General features: G+C 37.5%; 1 protein-coding gene across 3 annotated transcripts in view; it reads right to left on the bottom strand.

The window, feature by feature from the left end:
- The window catches only part of stac (C2 and C2B_Munc13-like domain-containing protein staccato), an 87,359-nt gene that overhangs the window by 44,534 nt on the left and 17,894 nt on the right, over positions 1-24,931 (bottom strand). The window contains exon 1 of one of the 3 annotated variants that reach the window (XM_065224846.1): positions 4,601-4,864. The exons of the other annotated variants lie outside the window; for them this stretch is intronic. The gene's annotated coding sequence lies outside the window, so the exon portion shown is untranslated. Of the gene's footprint in view, positions 1-4,600; positions 4,865-24,931 lie in introns of those variants that run through there. 3 annotated transcript variants of the gene reach the window in all.

Raw genomic sequence — 24,931 nt, 5'->3', positions numbered from 1 at the left:
AACGGCACAAAAGAATGATATTCCACGGTAAGAAAAGAGTGCCCAAAAGTAAATTCTTTTTACTCATCTTGGCACTATAGTGCAGGAATTCAAAAGTAGGTAAAGCGTGTTAAAGTAGTTTTCATTTACTTGTGTGTAGTATGGAATGTTTTACTCGCTTTCTACCCAAAACTAAGTTAGTTGTACGCAAAACGTTGGGTTCCCACACTTTACTACCCCTGTTGGGTGGTTTTGCTCCTCCGTTTTTGACAACATTAGAAGTAGAAAAGGAGACAAACTAGTCAAAAGTAGGTAAAAGTAAACTGACCGTTAGATACTTTTTTTCTTACCGTGTAGTCCCAATAGCAAGTTGTAGATATAGCAGGCGTAACATTTGATAACGGCACAAAAGTTTTTGTAAACAAACTTTTTAAGTCATTTTACACACGAATCGAAGTACGCTCACGCAAACCAACAAAATCATCGGATAGGGGCAACTCTCACCTTTTCGAAAGTGGTATTGGTTTTCGTGAGCGTACTTTGGTTCGCGTGTAAAGGCTTAAAAAGTTTGTTTACAAATGCTTTTGTGCCGTTATCAAATGTTACGCCTGATTTTAAAGTTCGCTTACGCCAAAAAAATGTGTCAAAAGAAGCCCCGTTCAACGGTATCCACGATTCTTATTTGTTATGCCAAGCCACGATAATGAAAACCATCGACGGGCACAACCAATTAGGCCACTCACTTTTTTGTGTTTTTCGACAAAGATCTACAAGTCGCCCGGTAACTTCGTCGTACTGCCACTGCCTACTGCCAATCCATAAGTAACTGAAGGTCAACCATTATCATCTTTGCAGTCGTAGTTATTGCATTGGGTTGCAAATAACATCGCATTTATTTACTATCAATCTATGACTGGGCGTTCAGCGTTCAGCATTCTTCCGCCTCGTTCGCGATCACTCATACAATATAGGTAGCAAATACCTGCGAGCAGCTATCGGATGCCGCATTGTTTAGCGGTTATAATTGCGTGAATGTTATTTCCACTTTATGGTATAATGGAGGTTTTATAAATAAACCATATAGCTCCAGAAAATACTATACCAGATGTGATTTACCACAAAACCAAATGCCGTGGGATGTGTATTTTCATTCAAGCCTCATACTGTGATGAATCCAAAATTCACATCATTCATTAATAGCTAGGATAAAAATTTACTTCGACGTAAGCACCCATTTTTGTCCTATCGAGCAGTAAATATCAAATATACTGTACCGGACACATGAAAGTGCTTTTTTTTTGGATAGGCCATACATTTTTCGGACGTCCATGCAATTTGTTGTGTTGTGTAAAAGTATTTTCAGTTTACATTCAATGAGAGAAGGGCAAAAATCTGAAACCTACGTGAGCTGTTACGAGAAATTTAAGACAAAATCCACTTGAATCTTAAGAAAATTTGCAAAGGGTTTTTGGAAATTCTGAGAATCTCACCTGAGCCTATCTTGAAATTTTAAAGAATTTTCACGTACCTTCCCATTTTCCCATGAGATTCCCTTAATTTGTTTTAGGTTTCCTGAACTTCTTGTATGCTTTGAAAACAAAGTTAAGGTTCAGGTCCTCTGGAAATATACTGAAGTTTTCTAAATTGGCTGTCATATTCTTGGGTCTTGATAATGGTTTCCGGACGCATTGTCTATACATCTTAGCCGTTTTAGAAGTTCTACAAATCTCTTCGTAGAACCCCTTACTACGCTAGGGATGATTTTAATTTTTCAAAAATTACCATAAGCTTCCTTGAGGTTCTTGTGGACGTCTCAGAAGAGCCTTTCTGATGATCCTAAATTTTTCTCCATACAAGTAAACCGCCGATGGCTGAAAGTCTCTTTAATAAAAAAAAGAGGAAGAAAAATTTTTCAAGCTTCTCCGGGGCTCACTAAACTCCTCTGAAATTCACCCAAACATTTTTGAGATGTGCTCTGAATCTATTTGAGATTTTCTAAATTGCAATGAAGTTCCACGAGCTACTCTTAATTACCCTTAACTCCTCTGATCTTCTTTGAAATTCAGGAAATTTATCTAAAATTTGCAAGACTTTCCAGGAGATCACAAAACTGCTAAGAACCTCTTTGAAGTTATCAGAGAAATTCTGAGATGATCAGGACCAATGAAAAAATGAAACTGTGAAGCTTATGTACAACTTCTGAGAGGTTTAACGGGCTGTAGATAGTGAACTTAAAAGTACTTACGAGAGGATCCGCGAATTTCAGAACTGTTATCAAGGCTCCGTAGAGGTTCAGAGAACTTCGGAGATGGTTGTGAGAGCTTTAAGAGTTTTCAAAGTTATGAATAGTTTTAAGCTTTCGAATATATTCTGCGAACTACAGAAACAATCTTAAATATTTAGGGACAACTATCCTGTTTTGCATTATTGGTTATCTCGTGTTATCTCAGAAAATTGTTAATCCAAGCCTTGGCTTTTGTATTTAACCCAAGAAGACCTAAGCTACACATAAATACCCACTGAATGTGCTCATCTCAATAAACCGAACAGAAGTTTGTCTTCATGCACCAGAATGAATTTCAATAAAAAAAACACTGTTAGCAACCAAATCAATCAAGAACAATATATTATATTTTATAATCGAAATAATAAATCACGACTCTGGAAAGCATCTGCGATTGAGCCATTCAAATAAGTGAGTTGAGAAAAAACATCATTGTTGAAATCCACCGACTATCAAGAAAAGGTGACGAATACCAAATTTGGTTTTGATTCAGCTTCAACCTGCATCGCGTACAAAAATAGCGTCTGTTGGTTTTCTGACAAACGTCTGTTTGATCCACTCCGGTGACGTCATCCACCAACATTTTGCTTGAAGCCAAAGCTGTTGGTTCTTTGGCTCGATTATCTGCCAATCTAAGACAGCTGATGCAAAAATTGAGAAATTTTGCTTCGTCCACATAGATGTTTGATTGGTTGCGCGGCAAAATAATCGTGATAAATGTTCAACACGAGGTTCAACAAGCGCTTACATGAAGGAATTAAGTATTTATTATAATAATTTTTAAATTTTTAAAAATTAAAAATGTAGGTTCCTTATGGCTTGTTTATGTTTGGAACCAGTTATACGAGGCAGGCGACGGTTTCTCGTATTTGACAGCCAAATCCCAACTCTGGACCAGAAGCGGAAGGATAAAATGGAGAGGAAGTGGGAAGATAGCTGAAAATAAAAGATTGTCGAGTGAAGTCGAAAATAAAGTGGGAATTCGTTGTGTGCATGGTATTTAAGTGCTTTTTTGGCCACGTTTTTCAATCGCATGCGCCGACCCTGGTTATTAATTTATTTTTCCAAATCCTGGATGGTTCAATTTACATTCCGTCATAAATAGAAAGATTGAAGGTGATTTGACGACATGAAATTGGCTCGATTTTGACTCCGTCTTCGCATTGCCTAGGCTAATACATGGCCGGTCACAACTTCTGTGCATGCCATAAAGTGTTTGTATTTCAATATCAAACTATATCTCTAGATTGAGCTGGAATTAGGGCGTAACAGCTTTTGTAAACAATGACTTCTCTCGATGATTTCTCGTAAGCCATGGCTCTTCCTGGCAAATCGACATCACCATCGAGTAGAGGAAGACTTCCTCTACCCGATGGTTATGTTGGTTTGTGTAGGCGTGCCTTGAATTCTGAGAAATCAACGAAAGAAGTCATTGTTTACAAAGGCTGTTACGCCCTAATTCCAGCTCTATCTAGATCTATGCTTTCTGGGACTCCCTATAAAATGTTATCAATTGTTACACATCAACAACACTGTTTAATTTTATTGCAATACTAAGCCGAGTACACAAAGTCTAACATCAAATTTGACATTGTAACAATTATCAAGTCCCCGTTTAATTGAATCTAAAAAAGCAAATTCACAATTATTGAATCATCCATATAGGTGCAGTACATATTTTCCTGTTTCCCAATTATTCGAACTAGTCATCGATGTAGCTCGTGTTCTGAGTGTGTAAAATTGATATTTCTTCTCGCTCTCGAAAGGTTTTCGTTCGATTTGTGACGGCAATGTTTCAGTTTGAGCTGTTAATTAGCACGATCGAGTGGAAAAAAATTATCACATTAGTCGCTACAGGAAAAATGGCACAATACTGAAGCACACTGCCTTTTGTAACTGATTTTCTGCATTTTTATCGAGACTGGCAAACTCGTTCCCGTCCCATACTCAAAACACGGACAACGCGCAGGCGTTCGAATTCTGTTGTTGCCTTGACCGACGCCTGTCTGTATCCGTTATGTTTTGGCAATTCATTTCAGATGGGTACCACAGACAAAAAGTTGTGTATACGACAAACAGTTTGGTGAAAGCATCTCTTCTTTGAGCCTGACGTCATCTCCCATAAAAGTTACATTCGCCAACTCAAATCGAATGATCTTACTAAAAGAGCATCCTTGAAATGGAGTTAGCAACTCGGTGGCGTAGCCTTTGCTGCTATTAGTCATGCTTCATGGATGGGCAATTTTAGGTGATGTGAATTCTATGGAATTCCCTCGCACACAGGTGTCAGCAATCAAACTACAGAGTAATTCAAGTGACGCGGCACAAAGAACGTACAATCACCGTTAATTGCAATCACCAAATGCAACTGCTTCCTATGTTGCTCTCAATTTTCAGGTCACACTTCCTGAGACTGCACGCCTCGTCAACACCTTTCACGACTTTATTGAAATTTAACCAACCGAAACCCGAACGACACGTAAAATAAGATTCCGAAATAATCTATCAAGTTTTGTTTGATCCGGTACACAGACTACGACCACGACGCAATGACGATCAACAGTTTCTGCCTGATGCCGACTGACTGAGACTTAATTGAGAAGTACGAACGTTTTCTGACTGTAGCGCAAAAATTGTATAATCCCAAACAGACTCGCTGCACCACTACTACCGCCTCATGTTCTCTTTGAGCCGCAATTCACCGGTCATTATTTGCATTCGTTTCTTTGCCGGCATAGTGACGTCTAGGTATATTAAGGTGTACAAGATCTTTAGACGTGACTAGATACTGCCTCTAAAGGCGAATTAATTTTTACAGCGGTGAATAATGTAGTAAGTATTTTATGACTCAAATGGGCCTAATCTTAGATCCATAGGCCAACATTAGAGCTTTTTCCCCTAGCAGATTTTTAGCGATGGGCCCAATCTTAGACTCATAGGCCAACATTAGAGCCATTTCTCCTATTCATGCTATATCAATGCACATAGCCACGATATGATTGGAATAGGTGCAATATAGATCGTCATAAAAATGTGCTAGAATCCCAAGACCGATTTTGAGCACATAAGCCATTTTTGCCTTTTTGAGTTTGTTTTTTACGAAAGGCATCAATATGTAATGATCTACTAAGTTAAACACAAAAGTTTGAAATTTGCTAACATATACTCTTGATATCCACTAGGTATATAGCATAATGGCCTCGTTGCGAGCCAAAGTGGTACAAGTGCTATACGGTGCACACTGGGACAGAACGGCAAACTCTTGGTCAAAACTTATTTTTTTTCTCAGATTTTCAATTCAACTCTATATTTTACAGAAATGCATACACTTATCAAAAATCTGATTGGTATTATATGTAAGATAGTTGGAGTTTAAATCCGATTAAAATATTCACACTAAAAATATTTCACAGATTTCTGTGACATTTGACCAAAATCTCAACAGCTCAGTAAACAGTGTGGATATTTTTCACAGTTTTCCTGTAATTTTTCACAGATATTTTGTGAAAAATTTCACGAAAAATGTGACAAAATTACCGCAATGTTTACTGAACGTTCAGCTGTTGAGATTTCGGTCAAATATCACTGAATTCTGTGAAACATCGGTTTTAGCCTTCAAAATATATTGGAGATAAGTAAAATTTAATCGTGTTTGAAATCTGGAATATGGCAAACCAGCACGTACACGAAACACCGTTAGTTTGCCAATTTCAAACGATTTGTTCTTGTTTAAAAAAAATAGTTTTTTGGGCACATTATTGTAGTTATCAGACGTACGCAATGTTTCGCACCACTTCATCCGACAAACGTGAAATGAAGTCAGTTGTTGTGAATGTCCTTCACTTTGCAATGGAATCGAATCTACTTCACTTCGAGACGGAATCGGAAGATGATTCAGAATGAAACGTTCATATTTAAAATTCATTATTTTACATTCACAATCCTAAAAATTGTAACGGATGAAATGAAATAGAACAATATAAATCAATAATATTTTTTTCATTTACAGGAAGCTCGATCATCAAATTCATAGCAATAAACAATGCTATATTAATACTCATGATATTTTAGATTATATTGTGAATAAAACATCCATCAGTATGACAATGCTGTCATTAGGCAGCATTTTGTTGAAAAATCTTCATAAATCGAATTTGTTTTCGCTAGGAGCTTGCAGCTTATGTAAAAGATGGTTGATACAAATTAACACAAATAATTAATACAAAATTGCCATAAATATATTGCATTAAATATAACTAGTGTACATTTTGTGTACTTTCAATACATAAAGTCGAAACAGTAATTTGACTAAGTTTTGGATATTTTTCCAAAAAACTTGAGTTTTTTTTTTATCAGAGCTTTTTTCTCCATCATTTATCTATCTTGACCTATAGTGCAATATATGGCATTTTTGTCCCCTAAAACATATCAACAAATAAAAAAAAATACAGAAAAATCCTTTTTAAAAAAAATGTTTTTAAGACTTTATTTGAAATTAAAAAAAAAGTTGGGTAAATTTTTCAAGAGTGACTATTTGTTCAAGCAGTCCTGCAATATTGCCCAAGACACCAAACCGATCGGATAAACAGTTTTCGAGTAAACATTTTCTAAAGATAGGTTTGATATTTTTCTATATGCCCTTTTCAAAAATAAGGCTGGATTCAGATTGGCGATATGAAGATGCAAAATGGCATAGTCGGTCATAACGTCGGAACGTTTCTGCAAATTTTCAGCCAAAGCAAAAAATACAAAAATAAACCGATTTGCGACAATATAACAGTTAATTGAAACACTATTACGAACTAGTGTCAGATGCGGGTCGTGAAGTGTTCTTCTATTGCCAACAGGTTTGACTAATGCCAGCGCCGGTGGTGTAGTGGTAAGCGTGACTGCTTTCTAACACCCCGATGGGTCTGGGTTCAATCCCAGCTGAGGTCGGTGGGATTTTTCTGAGGCATAAAAATCTCTGGTCACGTCTTCCTTCGGAAGGGAAGTAAAGCCGTTGGTCCCGGCCCATGTGTGTGTTGAATGGGTGCGATATCCTACGCAGGTGTGGAAGCTGCCTTCCTGCACATTCGATTGCCGTCAATGGATGACAATCGATGTCCGTCGGTGATTGGCACTAGATTGCGGAACAGAGACCGATGTTAAATAAAGGAAAGCAGGTTTGACTAATCTGACCAGTTTGATTTATGACCCCAAAGGATTGATTAAGATTTAGAGGTTGCGCAAATAGTTTGAGATTTGCATCGAGATTATGGCGCTCTTTTTTGTTCAAGTAGGCAGGATGATACCAAAGTTTTATATAAGGCTGCCATGACAACGATAAACAACCCTGTTGTTGTTGTAAGACACCAGTTATTGTCAAGCACATATTCAACCATAAAATTACCCTTCTTTTAATTTTTTTAACATGATCCTCTTCATCATCATCATCATCATTACAATATCGGAGTATTGTAATGATGATGATGAAGAGGAAACCACAGACAAACAGACGTAACTCTTTGAAAAACTTGTTCTTGAAAACATAGTATCTCAAAACATATAACCTCAGTAACGACATTTCTCTGGCTTCTCGCAGAAAACAAGCTTGCTCGCTAACTCGTAAACAATATTGCATAAAAGTTATATAGAATATATAGAAACGTCAAAGTGATCCGATGCCAGCGCTGCGGCGAGTAGTTCGCGGAACTGATAATATTCAAATCAACCGTTAAATGCATGAACGAAGATACACAATGAAGAGTTACGTCTTTTTGTCTGTGAGGAAACCATAGGAACGGTTTAACTCATGCTTTTTGTTATGAAAAAATAGCTTATTTTCTGGAATCAGTTGGTAATGTGAGAAAAAGGTTTATAATTCACAAGTTAAGCACAGTGTTCTGGAGAATTTCCGTATTGTACGCACTATGTAATGTTGTTGATTCCACAAATTCTGAAAGGTAGACGAACTGAGTAACTGTGAGCAATAACTGTTTTTAACTGATTTGCCAGCCAATAAGTTGTTTAATTTCTATAGAGTACGTCAACATACATTAGGGTGGTTCAAACGGATCATTCCGTGCTAAATTTCCGAGGTAGTTGAAATTGACCTCTTCCGATTTGAACAAAATTTGGAGGATAAGTAATGATTTGGAGTAGGCGATAAAAAACATTAATGATAGTGGTTTTGTAGTGGACTTAACTTGCAATGAAATGATTTTGGTGTATAAATTTAGCCGGTAGTTTGTTTGGAAGAGCTAGAGTCGGTGTATAATGAGTCACGCCAAGAGAAAAACAGTTGAACTCGCATCACGGTTTTCGAAAGATTCTCTTTCTTTTCACTTGTATGTATGTATGTAAAGTAGCCACCATCCCTTCGAAGATCTTGTCTTGTATGCAGCTCCACTTAATAGCAAGATCAATTTGAGCTACCGATCTGAATTCACAATATCGCTGTATGAAGGGCCAAAAACGGTGGGGTGGACCCGTAAGCAGAGGCACTTACGCGAAATCCACGGGAATTTAAGAATCTCCTTCCAACGATATGATCCAACAAATCGAATAACGCAATTCGCAATACTTATTAAGCTTCCTACAGGATGGTTTGTTAAGAAGGGCGCGTCAATCTCCATGAAACTGTTGGAGTAGAATTCACACCATCACAATTGAATTGAGATTCTCTTTCTTTTCACTTGGCAACAAAAGAGTTATACATCAACTTCAAATGACTTCTAGCAAAAAAAAAAAATAGCGGCTGTAGTAAATCATTATATAAGTGATTTTGTCAAATAATCTTAACAAAAAATAAGTACACATTCTAATTACTGATCAGTACCAAAGGTATCCCATGACAATTTAATGCTCACTGCGTGTATATGAGCATTTCTTCGATTATATTTTATATTTTATTGCAATACCTTTCGCGGGCCTGTCATAGCATCGTAATATTTGTTTACTTTGCACGATAGGTAGCCGGTTTGACTGTTCAATAGGTAGACTTGCCTTCACTCTTGGCGTGACTCATTATACACCGACTCTAGGAAGAGCAAGTGAAGTGTTTCGTGTGGGAGGGGAGGAGTGTTGTCCGTTTGGTCAGCGTCAGTTAGAAAAGATATGGGAAGGGAGAGTGTCAGAGAGTTCTCCCACAGAAGCCACCCAGCAAGAACAGCAGCCACTAGGGATCGTCGAAAGCCTGGAATATGCGGATTTGAAAGGATCCTCCATGTAACATGATGGAAGAAGCAAACAAAGAAAAATTTAATTCTTTTCAAGGGATCTGTCATTTGATGTTCTGCGTGTCGTGTACATGAGCGTGTGCATGTGCGTGTGAGTGTGAGTGTGCGTGTGCATATGCTTGTGTATGTATGTGTGTGTTTATGTGTGTGCGTGTGTGTATGTGGGTCTGTGTGTTTGAGTACCTATTATAAATCGCTACAATCAGCATTAGTTTACCAAAACGATCCCTGCTGCAAACCTTTTCCAACATCCCAGTAGTTTCTCGTGGAAGTACAGAGGACTTCTCGGTTTCCTTCACAGCGAGTATCACGTCAACACATTCGTTCCCGTTCCCTATTTGATCTGCATTCGGACACGGCAGGCGCTTGTATTGCTAAATATTAGATCACCAGTTTTTACACATCTGCAGATGAATATTAGTCCCAAACATCATCTGCTGGTTCTCTGTGTAATTTCAGCTGAACTGGCAATAACAGAGCAGCAACCGTGGACGGTTAATCATGCTCATGCTCCAAATTTTATAAATCTTAATTTTTGTGCAGATCGGAGTTCCTCCCAAGGGGATGTAAATATCTCCGGAATGAATAAAGTTTCAGACATCGTTGAGTACTGTATATGCAACTAAAGGGTGTCCACGATGAAATTGCCACACACAAAATTGATTCGCAAAATTCGAGTTTTCATCCGATTGCCATCAAATTTTCAGGGATTGAGAAATAACTATTAAACTTCATTTTACCATTTTACTCGTATTTTATTTACAGTCCATACGCAAATGCCCGCACCTTGGCCTTAACCCCGGCCATAAGATTCTGCCCAACCTGTGAATCAACCGTTTTTTGCATGTAAACCCATACTTTCTTCAGTTCCTGTCTTCACTACCTTAGGTCGTTTAAGAAGGTGCTGCTTCATAATCGCCCAGTACTTCTCGATGGGGCGGAGCTCCGGAGTGTTGGGAGGGTTGAACATTTTTGGCACGAAATTGACCTTATTGTCCGCATACCACTTCAGCACGTCCTTGGAGTAGTGGCATGAGGCCAAATCCGGCCAGAAGATTGTTGGGACGTTGTGGGCCTTCAGGAGAGGAAGCAGCCGCTTCTGGAGGCACTCTTTTATGTACACCTGTCCGTTCATCGTGTCCTGGGTCACGAAAGGTGCACTCCGCTTCCCGCACGTGCAGATGGCTTGCCAAACCAGGAATTTCTTCGCAAATTTGGACATCTTCTGAGTGCGGACATGCTCCGGAACGCTGAACTTATCCTTGGCTGTGAAAAACAGGTTGCCGGGGATCTGTTTGAAGTCAGCCTTCACATATGTTTCGTCGTCCATGATGCAGCATTCAACTTTCGTCAGCATGTTGAGGTACAACTTCCTGGTACGGGTTTTGGCGGACTTGTTCTGCTTCTCGTCGCGATTAGGGGCCTTTTGTACCTTGAACGTTCGAAGCCCAGCCTTAGTTTTGGCCTTCTGGACAAAACTTCGGCTTAGGTGCAGCTTCTTAGCCACATCCCTAACGGAGGCGAAGGCCCCAACTACGCGGTTGTGATTTTTGGTGTTGTACGGAATACTTTTTCCTTCACTTCTGGGCTTCCGATCGGTGGTCAACCGTTCCTCGAACCGCTTAATCACTCGCGACACCGTGGAATTCGCGATTCCCAACGTTTTAGCGATGGAACGATGCGAGAGATCCTTGTTCTCGTGATGAATGCACAAGATTTTATCACGCACGAGCTGTTCTTTCGACTCCATTTCCGCGAGTTTTGATCACAGGACTTTAAAACTTGCAGGATGTAAATAATGCACTATGAACTAAATCCACCCAAATTTTCATTAAATTCTACCCAACGGTTAAAAAGTTAGAGCAATTTCATAGTGTGGCAATTTCATCGTGGACACCCTTTACTATTTCTATACAGCGTTGGTTGCTAAATATTTTTAGGATAATGAGGATGAGTACATATTAATACCCTATTTATTGGCACCATCGTGTTTTCCATCTGTTCCCGGTTTAGATCTGTGTTCTCACTTAATTCTCACAGGAGCGTAGTTGGTTATTTACAACAGCTTGAAACTAATTATATTTCATTAAAAAAAACAATTTCACATTATTAGATTTTACTTACATTTATTGTTTTGCTAATTAACCATCCTCTCTTTCCAGGTTACGTTTGTAGGAGTTTTGCAGTTCTACATACAACATTTCAATAAATTTACAATACAATTCCACATAAACTATATTATAATTTTACTTACGATAAAGTCTGTAAGTGATACGGTTACCCTACCGAATACTATACTGCAGATTAAACTATCGAACGAATAATTTTATTATCTTTACTACTTTTTGATGCAACGCGCTTTTGCAATACAAAGTTATTGATAGCTATTTTCCTCCGTTTGTTTATCTTTTGGTTATCCTACTCTATGCATTCTCTCATAGGGGAAATGACGGCTTCGGCATGACAGACTATTTTCGGCAACCCAAATTGAAACACTATTTTCACTGGATTTTCTTACGAAAACACTTCGCTGAATGCATGCAAACGATTCTTTATGCTGACTATATTTTTACCACTGAGAAAATGCAATCTAGCAGGGTTTTCTTGAAATGAAACACACGCACTACAAATTGTAGCTGATTTCGAGTTGCCGATAATAGAACAGCAGATTTACATGCAGTTCAAATGGAACGGTTGCCGAAGAAAAACTGGTTGCCGACAATACTCGCTCTCACTAGAGAATATTGGAGCTTTGTAAAAGCGTTTCAATACAGTTTTTGACAATTCTTTCGATTGAAATTGTTAGAGCAGCTGGCAGCAAAAGATTGTAAACAAACCAATACTGCATATGTGTGCGTTCCATAGAGAAAAAGGCTATAGAAAGAAGGTCGCTGCTTAGGTTGCCGAGAATACGTAAATTCCCCTACTCACTCGCCTTCGACTTCTTTCTGCTCGCTCCCTCACTGACATTTCGAATCAAGATTACACGGGGGCGACCCCGGCGTAGTGGTTAGCATCCATACCACTCACGCCAAAGTCACGAGTTCAAATCTCACCCCCGGACAAGTCACGAATGACCCAAGAGCGTTAAAGTGACTATAATAAAAAAAAAAATCAAGATTACATGTGTTTCACATATTGCGCACGTCGCAAGGTCGCATTTTTCCTTTTTTAATTAAAAAGCACTTAACGACAAAAAGTAATTTCCGTAGTTCCTGAGATATTGCGTTTTAGATCATCAAAAGTGAAAAAAAATTAAATTATTTTCTTTTTTATCCCTTCTTCTTAATACATGCTTTCATTTATTATTTTCCAAATGTTGGGATGCAAAATATATGGAATACAAAACCAAGAAAAGTTTGCTTTTAACAGTATTGCCGAATTTACTTTTTATTTATCCACTGATTACTTTAAACTTAATGTTTTTTTTTAATTCAATCATCGAATATAGTGTTACCAGAATAATTATATCGTGATTAAAAACTGTAATTGTGACTTTCTCAAAGTGAATGCAATTATATGTTTAGTAAATTTCATCGTCATGTTCTATTGTCTAATATCACAATTACCGTTTGCTCATTTAACCGTTGGTTGGTTTAATTTTTTGATAGTAGCCAGGACAATCTATTATCAACCATAAAGTAGAAATGTTCGGATTAAATATGATGATGCTACATCTAGATATTCGATATAAACTCTTCGTGTACCAAACCAAAAAAACACTTTTCACTATTTTTGGTATAACTTCGGTAATTTTCAACAGATTTGTATTTTTTCTGTTTTGAAAAGGCTATTATTTCCCAATTGAATTTCATAAGCGTGACTTATGAATGATTTTCGTCTAACATGAGATAGCTCATATGCGTCTTTAACCATTTCATTTTCCCAAGCGTTGAAAGACGAATGTTCAACACACAGATCCTGTAACTCAACATTCATGGTTCGGTTCTAGTCTGCTCCATTTTATTGTTTTTTTTTGTCAACTTTATTTTTCATAAGGTAAATCAATGAAATTCATATCGATATAGTTGCGGTACGTTAAAAGCGTCAGGTTCCTATAGTTGCTTATGGAAACTCAATAAGCAACTATAGGAACTTAACGCTTCTAACGTACTTCAACTATAGAAGCGTTTACCATAATCAAGAACTCTACCTGTGGGCAAAATTTTATAAAATTCTGAGACACTTCGGGCCAAAAAAAATAATCCCCATGTCTCTCTTGATTTGAATGAAACATTGCTCCAACCGAGGCTCCAACCCACCCTTATCTTGAAGGATAAGGGCAACTTTTCGTAGCCGTTTGCAGATGTCGCTTCAGTTGCTATGTTTCGGTTTTGTGACGCATTCACACATCCCGTTACCAACATCTTCTATGAGAAAAAAAACACGTTACATATGCTGTGAAATCAAAATAAAAAATAAAAAATAAGGTTGTGAATCTTTATTAACTTCGCACATTTTTGTAGAATTTTTAATTTGGAGCATATTCTTTGAAATTGTCTTTGCCTAATGTATGACCAAGGAATAAATAGACAGAAACAGACAGTACCCCATCTAAATACCGGAACCAGGTTGGAACTGAATCAAAAACAACTTCAGTAACAGTTGATAAAACGTGGCTACTTGTAAATCTGGACTCAGGTTTCAATGAGGTTTCAGAAAACGGATAAATTAAGGATGAAGTTTCAAAAGTACGTATTTGTTTTTGTGAACTAAGATTCAATTCAATTCTAGCAACACCAGATAAAGTCACCCCAACATAATTGTAATGTTAGTTTGCGTGTTCGAAATAAGAGTGTCGATAAATTGATGTTTGAATCTTTGTTTGACGTCGTTTCGAAAATTTATCCTCGAAATAGAGTTCGAGATTCCTATACTATTATGAAAAGTATGGTAGAGTTAACCAACCAGCATACAACCTGTACCTTCATCTGAATGATGACACTACTTCTTAATGTTTTAATAAAGACATTAGATAAACAAGTAGAAAAATAATAACCAGTCTATGAAACTCAAGTGAATAAAAAGTCATTTATTCGATGTACTGTGCAGCTGGCGGCACGCCGTGTCGAGACGCACAGTGAATCGAATATATTATATGCATCTGAGTAAAAATTATGTACTCAACATTCCTATCGCATTTTTCACAGGAGTCTTTAGAAAAGTTTGTCCGTGTTGTTGAAACATTTAAAGATTACATTTCTGTTGAGGTGAGTTTTTCACTTTGCTGATATATATTGTTTTAAAACTGCTGCTCCAATGTTCCTTAAACATGTAAATAGAAGGATTACATAGATAACAATTTGTCTGCGCTCATACGAAAACTTATTGATTAGTTAAACCATGCTTCCTTGCGGTAGAACAATAAAATCACTTCTAACTATTAATTTTTGACCACTAGTCATCACGTTGTGCACTGCCGGTAACCACTATGATCGTCTGATCACAACCCACATGAGCTATACATTCTTGCTAGGGGTTGATCTCGCTGTTGACTCATGCGTTTATAACAAGCTTATTCACTTGTGCTTGTAGTTGTGGATGTGAGATCGAGCTTGATTTACCTATGGTTACCTATTCACCATTGTGTACATCAGTGTTTGAGTACAAAGTTTACCCGACATAGGTCTTTGAAGGCAAAACATTGCTGCGTCAAGCATTTTGGGGGGACTCCGTGCTTTTTCAAACGTGACCTCATCAACCAACGAAACAAGACAATGAGAGTAAAGCTCGGCTCTGCACAGCTCTGGTGGTAGTTTAATGGTAAGTGCGTAGCATAATGCCCTGAAAGAATACTAATCAATTTTTATAGCCCTCCGATAAATGGTTTTGGAGGACGTGAGACTTAACACTTTCGTGTTAGTAATTATTATGGTTTCTGAAAAAAAAAACCAAAAGAAAAACAAACAAAAAACAATTGAATCGCAAGGTTGTATAAGAATACATATCGTTTATAAATTCTTTGAAAATAATTGATCGAAAGTTAAATGATTCAATTTCGTTATTTCGGGTGGTGATAAATTAGAGTCTAACCACCATTGATTTGCAACTTTTATTTCTACGGTTGTTACGACCAATCATAATTTATCATCATCATTATGATTATTTTTATTTTTTAAATACTTGTTAACAAGGGTTTAAACTCTGGGGCTGATTGATCACGAGTAATCCTAATTTACTTAGACTATCACGCCCCTTTTCAATTTAAGTAATTAATAACTAAGATGAATGTCACGACAAATTGATTACAACAGCATCAAAAGAGTAAATAATAACTATTTATGCACTAAGTTGCAAAAGGAAGATTTTTACAAAGAGTTGCATACAAAAAACTGTGTACACTGGTTGCTGAAAGGTAGTACTTTTCGACACTGTTAGTTTAGCTATGAAGAGTAGGCCATTATGTTGGAATAACTATTCCTATTACTTTGACAGTGTTACGAACGCGACATTGTAAAAAATAATGTTCCATCTAATCGAATCATCGCTCCAACAGGAATAGGGCATAGATGCTAAAGGTATCCCGACAAGCAAGACCGCACAGTCCAAAAAGAAGACCCAAAAATGAAACAAATGTAATAAATAACTGCATTGGATAATTAAAAGGAACTCGTACCAATATAATAATTAGGCACTAAGCTAAGCCAAGGAGGCTTACTGCGAAAGCATTTCCTATGCAGCATAATCCAAGTAAGGCGTATAATCTTCGCTTGAACTCAAGATGACCGATTCAGCCCTAATTCAATTATATCAAAACCACACATAGAGGATTCCCTCTTACAAGTAGCGATGCGATAATCGCTATGCGTAGGGTAAAGGAAGCGATAAGGTCATGCTTACGGTATGGGAATCAATTGACACCGGTGGAGATAATGATGCGTAATAAAAAAAAAAGTAAACAAATCTTATGGTAACTCAGTACGCGACGGTACAACTGTACTGTACAATTATTCTAAAAATATTTTAATAGCTCAAGATTAGAGTTGAAAAATAACTTAATTATTGAAATAATCACCCCTATTCTGTATTTCGTTTCGAACGAAATTCTCTTACAAAAAAATATTTTTTTGTATGAGAATTTCGTTCGAAACGAAATACAGAATAGGGGTGAATGAATGAAAAATAGTTTTATAGTCTTAAGATTAGGAGGCTAGGAAGATATTCCATATTTAGGACCGAATTAGGTCATCGGTTAAAAAAGGAACCACCAATATGTTCCTTAATCGGTAGAAACTAAGTAAAGATAATAAAAATACTATTAACTTGTTTACAAGTAAATCGCAACCCGCAAATAAATACAAGAACAATAATATTTACGAACCATTAACGCTATAAACAAAGTCTTACGTCACGGTTTTAGTATATAAGAACCAAAGAATTTACAATAAAGCAGTTCAGTTTCCAGTAGCTAGCTAAAAAGTATCAGTTCAGTTCAGGAACTACTTACTGAATCCGAAAAACAGTTGTCACAATTAGTCGCGACAGTTGAATTGATTGGCAACAGACAGATAATCGATTTTTCCAATTTTGACATGACGTCTCTTCATAAATACAGCCTCAGCAAAACATCAACTTGAACTCACAATGAAGCTGACTATAAGCCGATTCCGAGAAAACAGCAACGAAGAACTAGCATCATGCATAGTGGTAGGCGTTTTTCGCTGTTCATTTGCTGAATCTAGTATAGCTGTGCTTTTGATTGGAAGATCTCACATCAATACATCAATGTATGAAATCTACCTTCGTTACATGAAAATGTTTCATTAAGTCTCAGTCTACACTGGCTTGACGAAATGAATAAATCAATAAATAAATAAATATAGCATTACGCTTACACTCACTCTTATCAGTAGGAAAGAAAGCATAGGTCTGCAGATTGAGATTTCTGGATCAACAATAGAAAAGGGCCCATCAACATTTGTAAACAAACCGTTCCAAAGCCAGTTCCTCTCAAATCAAAGGCTGCCCACACAAACCAAAACCATCATCGTGTAGGTAGAAGTTTCTCCTTTCCGATGATGGTGTTGGTTTGCGTGGGTGGCCTTCGCTTTGTGAGTAAAGGGCTTTGGAACGGTTTGTTTACAAATGTTGATGGGCCCTTTTCTATTGTTGATCCAGATTTGATCAATCAAAAATACGTACCACAATAATGCTGGATCAACAATAGAAAAGGGCCCATCAGAATTTGTAAACAAACCGTTCCAAAGCCCTTTCCTCACAAATCGAAGGCTGCCCATACAAACCAACACCATCATCGTGTAGCTGGAAGGTTCCCGTAACCCATGATGGTATTGGTTTGCGTGGGTGGCCTTCGCTTTGTGAGTAAAGGGCTTTGGAACGGTTTGTTTACAAATGTTGATGGGCCCTTTTCTATTGTTGATCCAGATTTGATCAATCAAAAATACGTACCACAATGCTGGATCAACAATAGAAAAGGGCCCATCAGCATTTGTAAACTAACCGTTCCAAAGCCCTTTCCTCACAAATCGAAGGCCGCCCATACAAACCAACACCATCATCGTGTAGGTGGAAGGTTCCCGTAACCGATGATGGTATTGGTTTGCGTGGGTGGCCTTCGCTTTGTGAGTAAAGGGCTTTGGAACGGTTTGTTTACAAATGCTGATGGGCCCTTTTCTATTGTTGATCCAGAATGGACCGAATACTAAAGCCCTCTACTCTAGTTAAAGTATGGACGACTGTCACCACAAAACTGAAAAAAGCTGTTCCATTCGAGGAAACCAGTGCATTTTGACGGTTCGATTGCAACAAATTTTGACAGTCGTCCATACTTTTATTGCAGGGCTTTACCGAATACTGGATGGCATTGGCGTAGGTAGTGGAGTGCCAAGGGGCCAGGCCCCCTCCAGAATTATCTACACACTTAGTTTTTTTCTACAAAGCTCAGCTGTGCAAATCTCGGCAAAAAAAAAGGTATACTGAGATCTCAGCAAACATTTCATTTGTTTGCTGAAGTTCAGATTATCCGAGACTCAGCAATCAAATGTCACTTTTGCTGCGATCTCAGTGATTTTTTTGTCTCACCGGTATTTTATCAAGCTTTTCAAGTTCGATGTTACTATCCTAATAAAAATAACCATAAAAGAGAGCTTAACGACGTGTTCGGGGTATCATTTGTGAGATAGTTTACCCATCCGGGGTACAGTTCGTTTATGGTATTTATTTATATTTATTGTTGTTGAAAATATTCAACAGCGAGTAATAAAATTGGACCACAAATAAAGATTTTATTAAACTCCTTTATGTTGACTACTTTTCTTATGATCTGGACTAGAACAAACAATTGTAAGAAATTATATTATATCGATATTTAATCGATGGCATAATAAGACGTCTTCAGGCTCTACAAATTGGCTAAGCCCAAAGATTTGTCTTAAACTTCTGGGAACTTCGTAAAACTTCTAGGACTTCTAAGAAGTTCAGGGAACATCGAATCTTCTGATAAAAGATCAGAGTTGTGACGAGCAGAATGTATCGGTTTTGGATACCAAAATGATTGGGAACGCAATGAAGCAATTCTCGATGAACATTTCAAATGGTCCTATCTGCTTTGATCGATTCTCTTCATCGACTTTCTCTTTTCATAACCACTGCTATGCAAACAGATTTCGCGCTAATTCTACTACATACACGGTTAGAAAAAAGTACCCAAAATTAAGTTATTTTCACTCATCTCGGCACTATAGTGCAGGAATCCAAAAGTAGGTAAAGCGGGTCAAAGTAATTTTCATTTACTTATGTGCAGTTCGTACACGAAACGAAAATCAACTATTTTATCCATGTGCTTCACTTATACATTTCTGCCAAAACATCACCCTTATACATTCCATAAGACAAACCACAAGAATGCATAAAAGATATGCGTCCAAAACGTCAAATACAACAAGGAAAGGTTTTGCAGCTGGGTTATTGACGAAAGAGAAAGTCGATGAAGAGAATCGATCAATGCAGATAGGACCTTTTGAAATGTTTATCTAGAATTGTTTCCTGTTGCTGACTCTGTCACTGGCATACGAAACAACGTTGCTGCTCAGATAGACAACGCGTTGATAATTAGCATGGAAAAAATGCAACAAAATTTGAAATGGAATACGATGACTAAAGCCCGATTCAAAGTAAATTTGAACGCATTCAAGTGATCATAACTCAAGAATTAAACAACATACACGGTTGATCAAAACGTCAAACAAAAGGGTATATATTCAGCTTTCAAACGATATATAACAAGTTATTACATTTTACCGTTTAGAACGAACTGTCGCACTTTACTTGTGATCGATGCCATCATGATCTGCACAGTCGCTGGTGACACTGTACCGGTGAACTTATTCCCCTTTAAACGCATTTTTTGTGCATTTGTCACTTCTTTACCGCATCCTCGTTTTTTTTGCTTGTCAATTGCCCAATATTTTTCGATCGGTCTGAACTCAGGGTAATTCCATAGAGGTAACTCTAAGACTAGAAGGTCCCGAAATAACGTGCTCAACTTTTTGGCTCAGCTCTGGTACTCTCTTCGGTCGATTCACCCCTCGAAACGTAGGAAAAACCAATAATCCCTCATTTTATCTGTCAAACTTTCATAGCGAATCAAAACAAACAGTGCGTAGTACTAGAATTTCGACTAGAATGGGGTACGTTAATCGTTTGCTTGGGACCAATACGCTAGTCAAGTAGTGAGCCAATTTAAAATCGTTAGTTTCGTATTGATTGTTGGTAATTCGGAGGATTAATCTCTTTGACGACGAAATTAACATTGTTTGCCGCATACCATTCTAGTACCTCCTTAGAGTAGTGGCAACTAGCTAGATCCGGCCAAAGCATAACGTTGGTCTTGTGTTGCCGAATGAAGGGTAAAATCCGCTTTTTCAGATACTCTTTAATTTAAACCTTCGACTCGACCTTCGACGTCATTGTGTGAGATGTGATGAAAACCTTGGTTTTAAGGCCACAACTGCAGATTCCTTGCCATATCATTAGTTTCCGAGCAAATTTATCAGCAAAAACAAATTTATAACTGGAAGGGACATCCCCACGACCAGTTGCCAGGTAAAATTTTCGTCCGGGGATTTGTTTATAAAATGGACTATGTTTCGTCATCCATTAAAATACAGCCATCAAATTTCGACAAAAAACATGTTCGTATAGTAATCGTGCTCGCTTTTTGGCCACTAAATTTTGTTTCAGGGAGCGATTCGGATGTTTACTGGCACAAAAAGACTTATATCCTTCTCTTGAAAGGATGTTACGCACGGTGGAAAAGTTGGAATCGTATTTCTTTGTCAAATCACGTATGGAGACACTTGGGTTGCTTTTCACGTACCTCAATACCTTTCTCCTTAGCTCTTTGTCCCTAGTGCCACTTTTATGATAGATGCGCACACTCAGAGTATCCTTGTAACGTTTGATTACCAGACTCACCGTTGACTGTGGGAATTTTAACACTTTTGCTATTTTTGAGGCAGACCACGAAGGGTTCTCTAGATGTTTGTGCACAATTAATTTTCTTTTCTCAAGTTCCATGATCCGTAATTTCGGGATGCGTCGATCATTCGAGAAAAACTTTTCACCCATTTCTTCGTCAATGAAACATCAACAAATGCCTGTCAAACGTTTTTTGTTCCAAACACCAGGTGGTGTATTAAACCGTGCGTCCAGATTTACATTGAATCGAGCTTTAGTTCATTTTTTAAATTAGTGTGGAAATGAAATTAGCTGGAACGAATGGTGCATCTAGGACGCTTCATCCTGAACCGGACCGAAATCCCAGATGCAAAAATAGTAAATTTCAAAATAGTGACAACGATTCGACTGATGATGTTTTTGAAGAAAATGCGAGTTTTGCTGATGTAAAAACATTTAGTCTCGCTAGTACAACTACAAATAAAAATATTAGTAACAGTAACAAACCGAAAAATCGTAAGACTCGTCCGGTCATGGTAATTAAACCTAAAGAGTCCAAACAAGCTTGCGAAGATACTCGTAAGTTTCTGAAAACACAGTTGGATCCAAAACATACAAAATCAGTAATGTTAGGAATGGTAAAGATGGCTCTATTAATTGTTGACTGTGCAACAGGAGCTATTCTAAATGATGTGAAAAATGGTATTGAAAGCAATCTGGGTGAAAAATATATTGCTGTTGTTCCCACTTCAGTGCCAAGATTGAAAATAATGGGAATGAGCGATCAGTATTCCTCCGTTGTCTTCATGAACTACTTAAAAAGTCACTTATAACATGTTTAGTGTTATAATTGAGGTCGATGTCAGTACGTATAAATATTTGTGCGAAAAAAAGGAAATGTAGGGTCGATAGTTTTCGCGATTAATGTGTTGAGAAGTTTCAAAGGTCAACTATATTGAAATGTATTAAGTTTTTGAAAATAAATAAAGAACGTAAAATGCACTTGGACGTTAACTATGCCGCATTTAGCTCTGAATGTTTGCTCTATCAAATGCTTTTTGATCCGAAGAAAAGCAGGTTGCGTTTCAATAAATAGCAGCCAAGTTCCAGGAATGTAAATCAATTCGATTTTTTTGTATTTTAATATTTCGGGGTTGTCAACAAACTACGTAGCATTAAGTCAGGCTGTTGAGGAAAAACGTCCTCTTTAAGTTTTATTATCTGAAACTCATATTGTAGACAGGGTGCCTTCCATTCATTTTGACTAAAAAAATGTTTTATGAAATTATGGAATAATAAGATATTATAATAATATTTTGTTTCTGTAAGGAACAAGAAAAGATTGTGGAGTTTGTGTTTGATACATAATACCAGCCAATCTTGCTGCACGAGAGTCGCAATAAACGATTTTGTCATTTATCTCACCCACTCTTCGTTCTTCACTCTTCGCCAAGAGGCGATCAGAAAATCGTTCATTGTGGCTCTGTCAAAGCTAAATTTAGAGGTTTTATGTGTCTAACACAAACTTTAAAATCTTTTCTTGTTCCTTACACATGCAAAATACCATCATAATATCTTATTATTCCATAATTTCCTAAAACATTTTTTTAGTCAAAATGAATGGAATTGTAGAAACTGAAGCTTTTGATCAGAATACAATTCCGGGATATATTGTTGTTGCTTATTTATCACATTCTAGAAACACTGTCGGTGTTGTTATTCATATCAAAGAATCAGTTCAACTCAACCTTTATACCAACGAAGTTATTGATGGTAACTGGTTCTTGGGCATAACAGTTGTACGTGGCATGGAGGTGGGTAATTATGGTGTTTTGTATCATTCTCCCAGTTCTGGTGACCAGCGTATTGTTGAAGGTTTAGAGAACTGGCTCGAGACATTCTTTGATTCTAGAAAATTAAATATATTGGCTGATGATTTTAATATTAATTGGCGTGATAACTGTAATAAGAATCATTTAAAGCGTTCAGCTGATTTTTCAATAAAAAAAAACGATAGATGAATATACGGGTATTTTCAGGCACAGTAGAGTAGAGTTAAAAGAAGAGCATGATTTTATTTCTGAATACTTGAAGTTCTTGTTCCTTATTGTGTTCTTAACAGCCTGATTAGCTCAGAGAAATACCTAAATGAGAATGATCTTCCATGGATGGATTAAGTTTTGATTGCTTGCAGTAGCACTTTTATGATTGAATAATAATTCAAAGATACGTAGACAAGCATTGTCTTGGTAACATAGCGTGGCTTTAGCTAGTATTTTAGGCCTTCATTGTAAACCTGATGTACTCAGAAAATAAGCTTTTCAGTGAAAGCAATTGCGAATGCAATTGAGATGGAATTAACTTACAGAATTTTAGAGGTGAAAGCGCTGTTCTAACGAATTTCCATCGGAGAAATCCGAAATCCGGTTGCGAATCAGCGTTAGGTTAAGCGTATTATCCGGAATAATTTTCTTATAAAGCTGGGTCTCAAAATATGGTCAAGGGAGAAACAATATAATGGGATTAAAGACAAGTGTTTCATATTTAGATCGTGGTAGGCCGCGGTGAAAAGTTGACGTGTTTTGTTTTTGCAGCTGTATTTTTTTCGAATGAAGTTTTATGATTTTCTGCAATTTTCAAACGCGATTGATAATTTTTAAGTGTCACTCGTTTTTCAGACAAAAATCTTTAGAAATGTGTTCTTGTCGAGGGGAACCCGTTCCGAAAAATTAATTTTTAAAGCACGCTGTTTGTGTTTGTCGAGGAGAAAACGTGATTATTTATCTGAGGTAATCTTCCGGAACCGATTCGCGGGCAAAACGGGTACCTCTAGAGTGCTTGAAAAACCTGGGTGAAGTACCTTAAGAAATTTAAGAAGAAGAGTGAAAATAGCGCATACTCGCAAAAAATGCGAGAAGGAAGTTTGGTAACGGCTTTGGATAATATTGAGCAACTAGTGCAATTAGATGAGACTTCCACTACAGATGCCGATAATTCAACAGGGCTCAACGAGAATCGAGATGACAAAGTTTCAGCAGCAAGGACACAATACATAAGCGGTGAGATCTAACTGATTACATCTAGATATAAAAATATGAAATGCATCCTACTAAAAACGTGCCATTTACAAAGCAGGAATTGCTTTGATGATGGAAGTGTACACGCAGTACCAATATACATTTTATATCGGTACTACGTGTATGTGGGGCTTGTTATAAGTGAAAGTAACCTCGGAATGGACGTGAGTGACCAGGCATTCTGAAATGGGTTACTGAATCTCAACAGAGCTATCACCTTTCAACTTCCGGGCTAAAATTGTTTGCTATGGGATCAGTATAAGATAATAATAGATTATATTGCAAACATTTTTCTTCCATAAAAACACTGCCTGACAGTGGAAGTTGGATTGTATATACATACATACGTACATTTCCAGGCACAGTAGAACTTTAATTTCCTACTCCGCTCTGATTTGCGGTCAAACACCACATCTAGCTCTCTCACGGCACTTAGCTTATACAAATAGACCTCAAAGGTTCTTAACGATAAGCGAAACACAGAATTGACGAGTTCATGGATGTATTAAGGGAAAAACGTGGTGAAATTCATCTATTCATTATGTGTATGATTTCACATAATATTACGATTTGCGCAAATAGATTTTCGTAGCCGATCGCACCGATACTGGTGAGCGGTCTCGTGAACGCTGGGGTGGTAGTACCGGTACCAGACAATCACTGCCGGTCCAAGTAGCCGCGCTTTTGATCCAAAAGACACCACTCTGCGATCTTCCACATCACCAAATTGCTTACTTTTTCGCCCGATTGTAACATTTCGGTTTATAAAAAAAACTTTAACAAACCTCGCTGAAGTTTAACCGCGTACCCGTCACACTAGTGTATTTTCTTATCTTTGATAATTCCAAAAAAGAGGCCTCCCCACATGTGTGACACTCCTGTTATATCCGTGACACTCCCACTCACATCCAGCCAATCTCTCTCACCATACAACGCATCTAGTCCATTTCCTC

The sequence above is a fragment of the Ochlerotatus camptorhynchus genome, unplaced genomic scaffold, assembly GCF_037179485.1.
Source record: "Ochlerotatus camptorhynchus isolate MF236.1 unplaced genomic scaffold, CSIRO-AGI_Acam_v1.1 ptg000216l, whole genome shotgun sequence".
Classification (NCBI taxonomy): Eukaryota; Metazoa; Arthropoda; class Insecta; order Diptera; family Culicidae; genus Ochlerotatus; species Ochlerotatus camptorhynchus.
The sequence above is the reverse complement of the archived record's forward strand: the minus strand, read 5'-3'. Positions and strand labels throughout refer to the sequence as shown.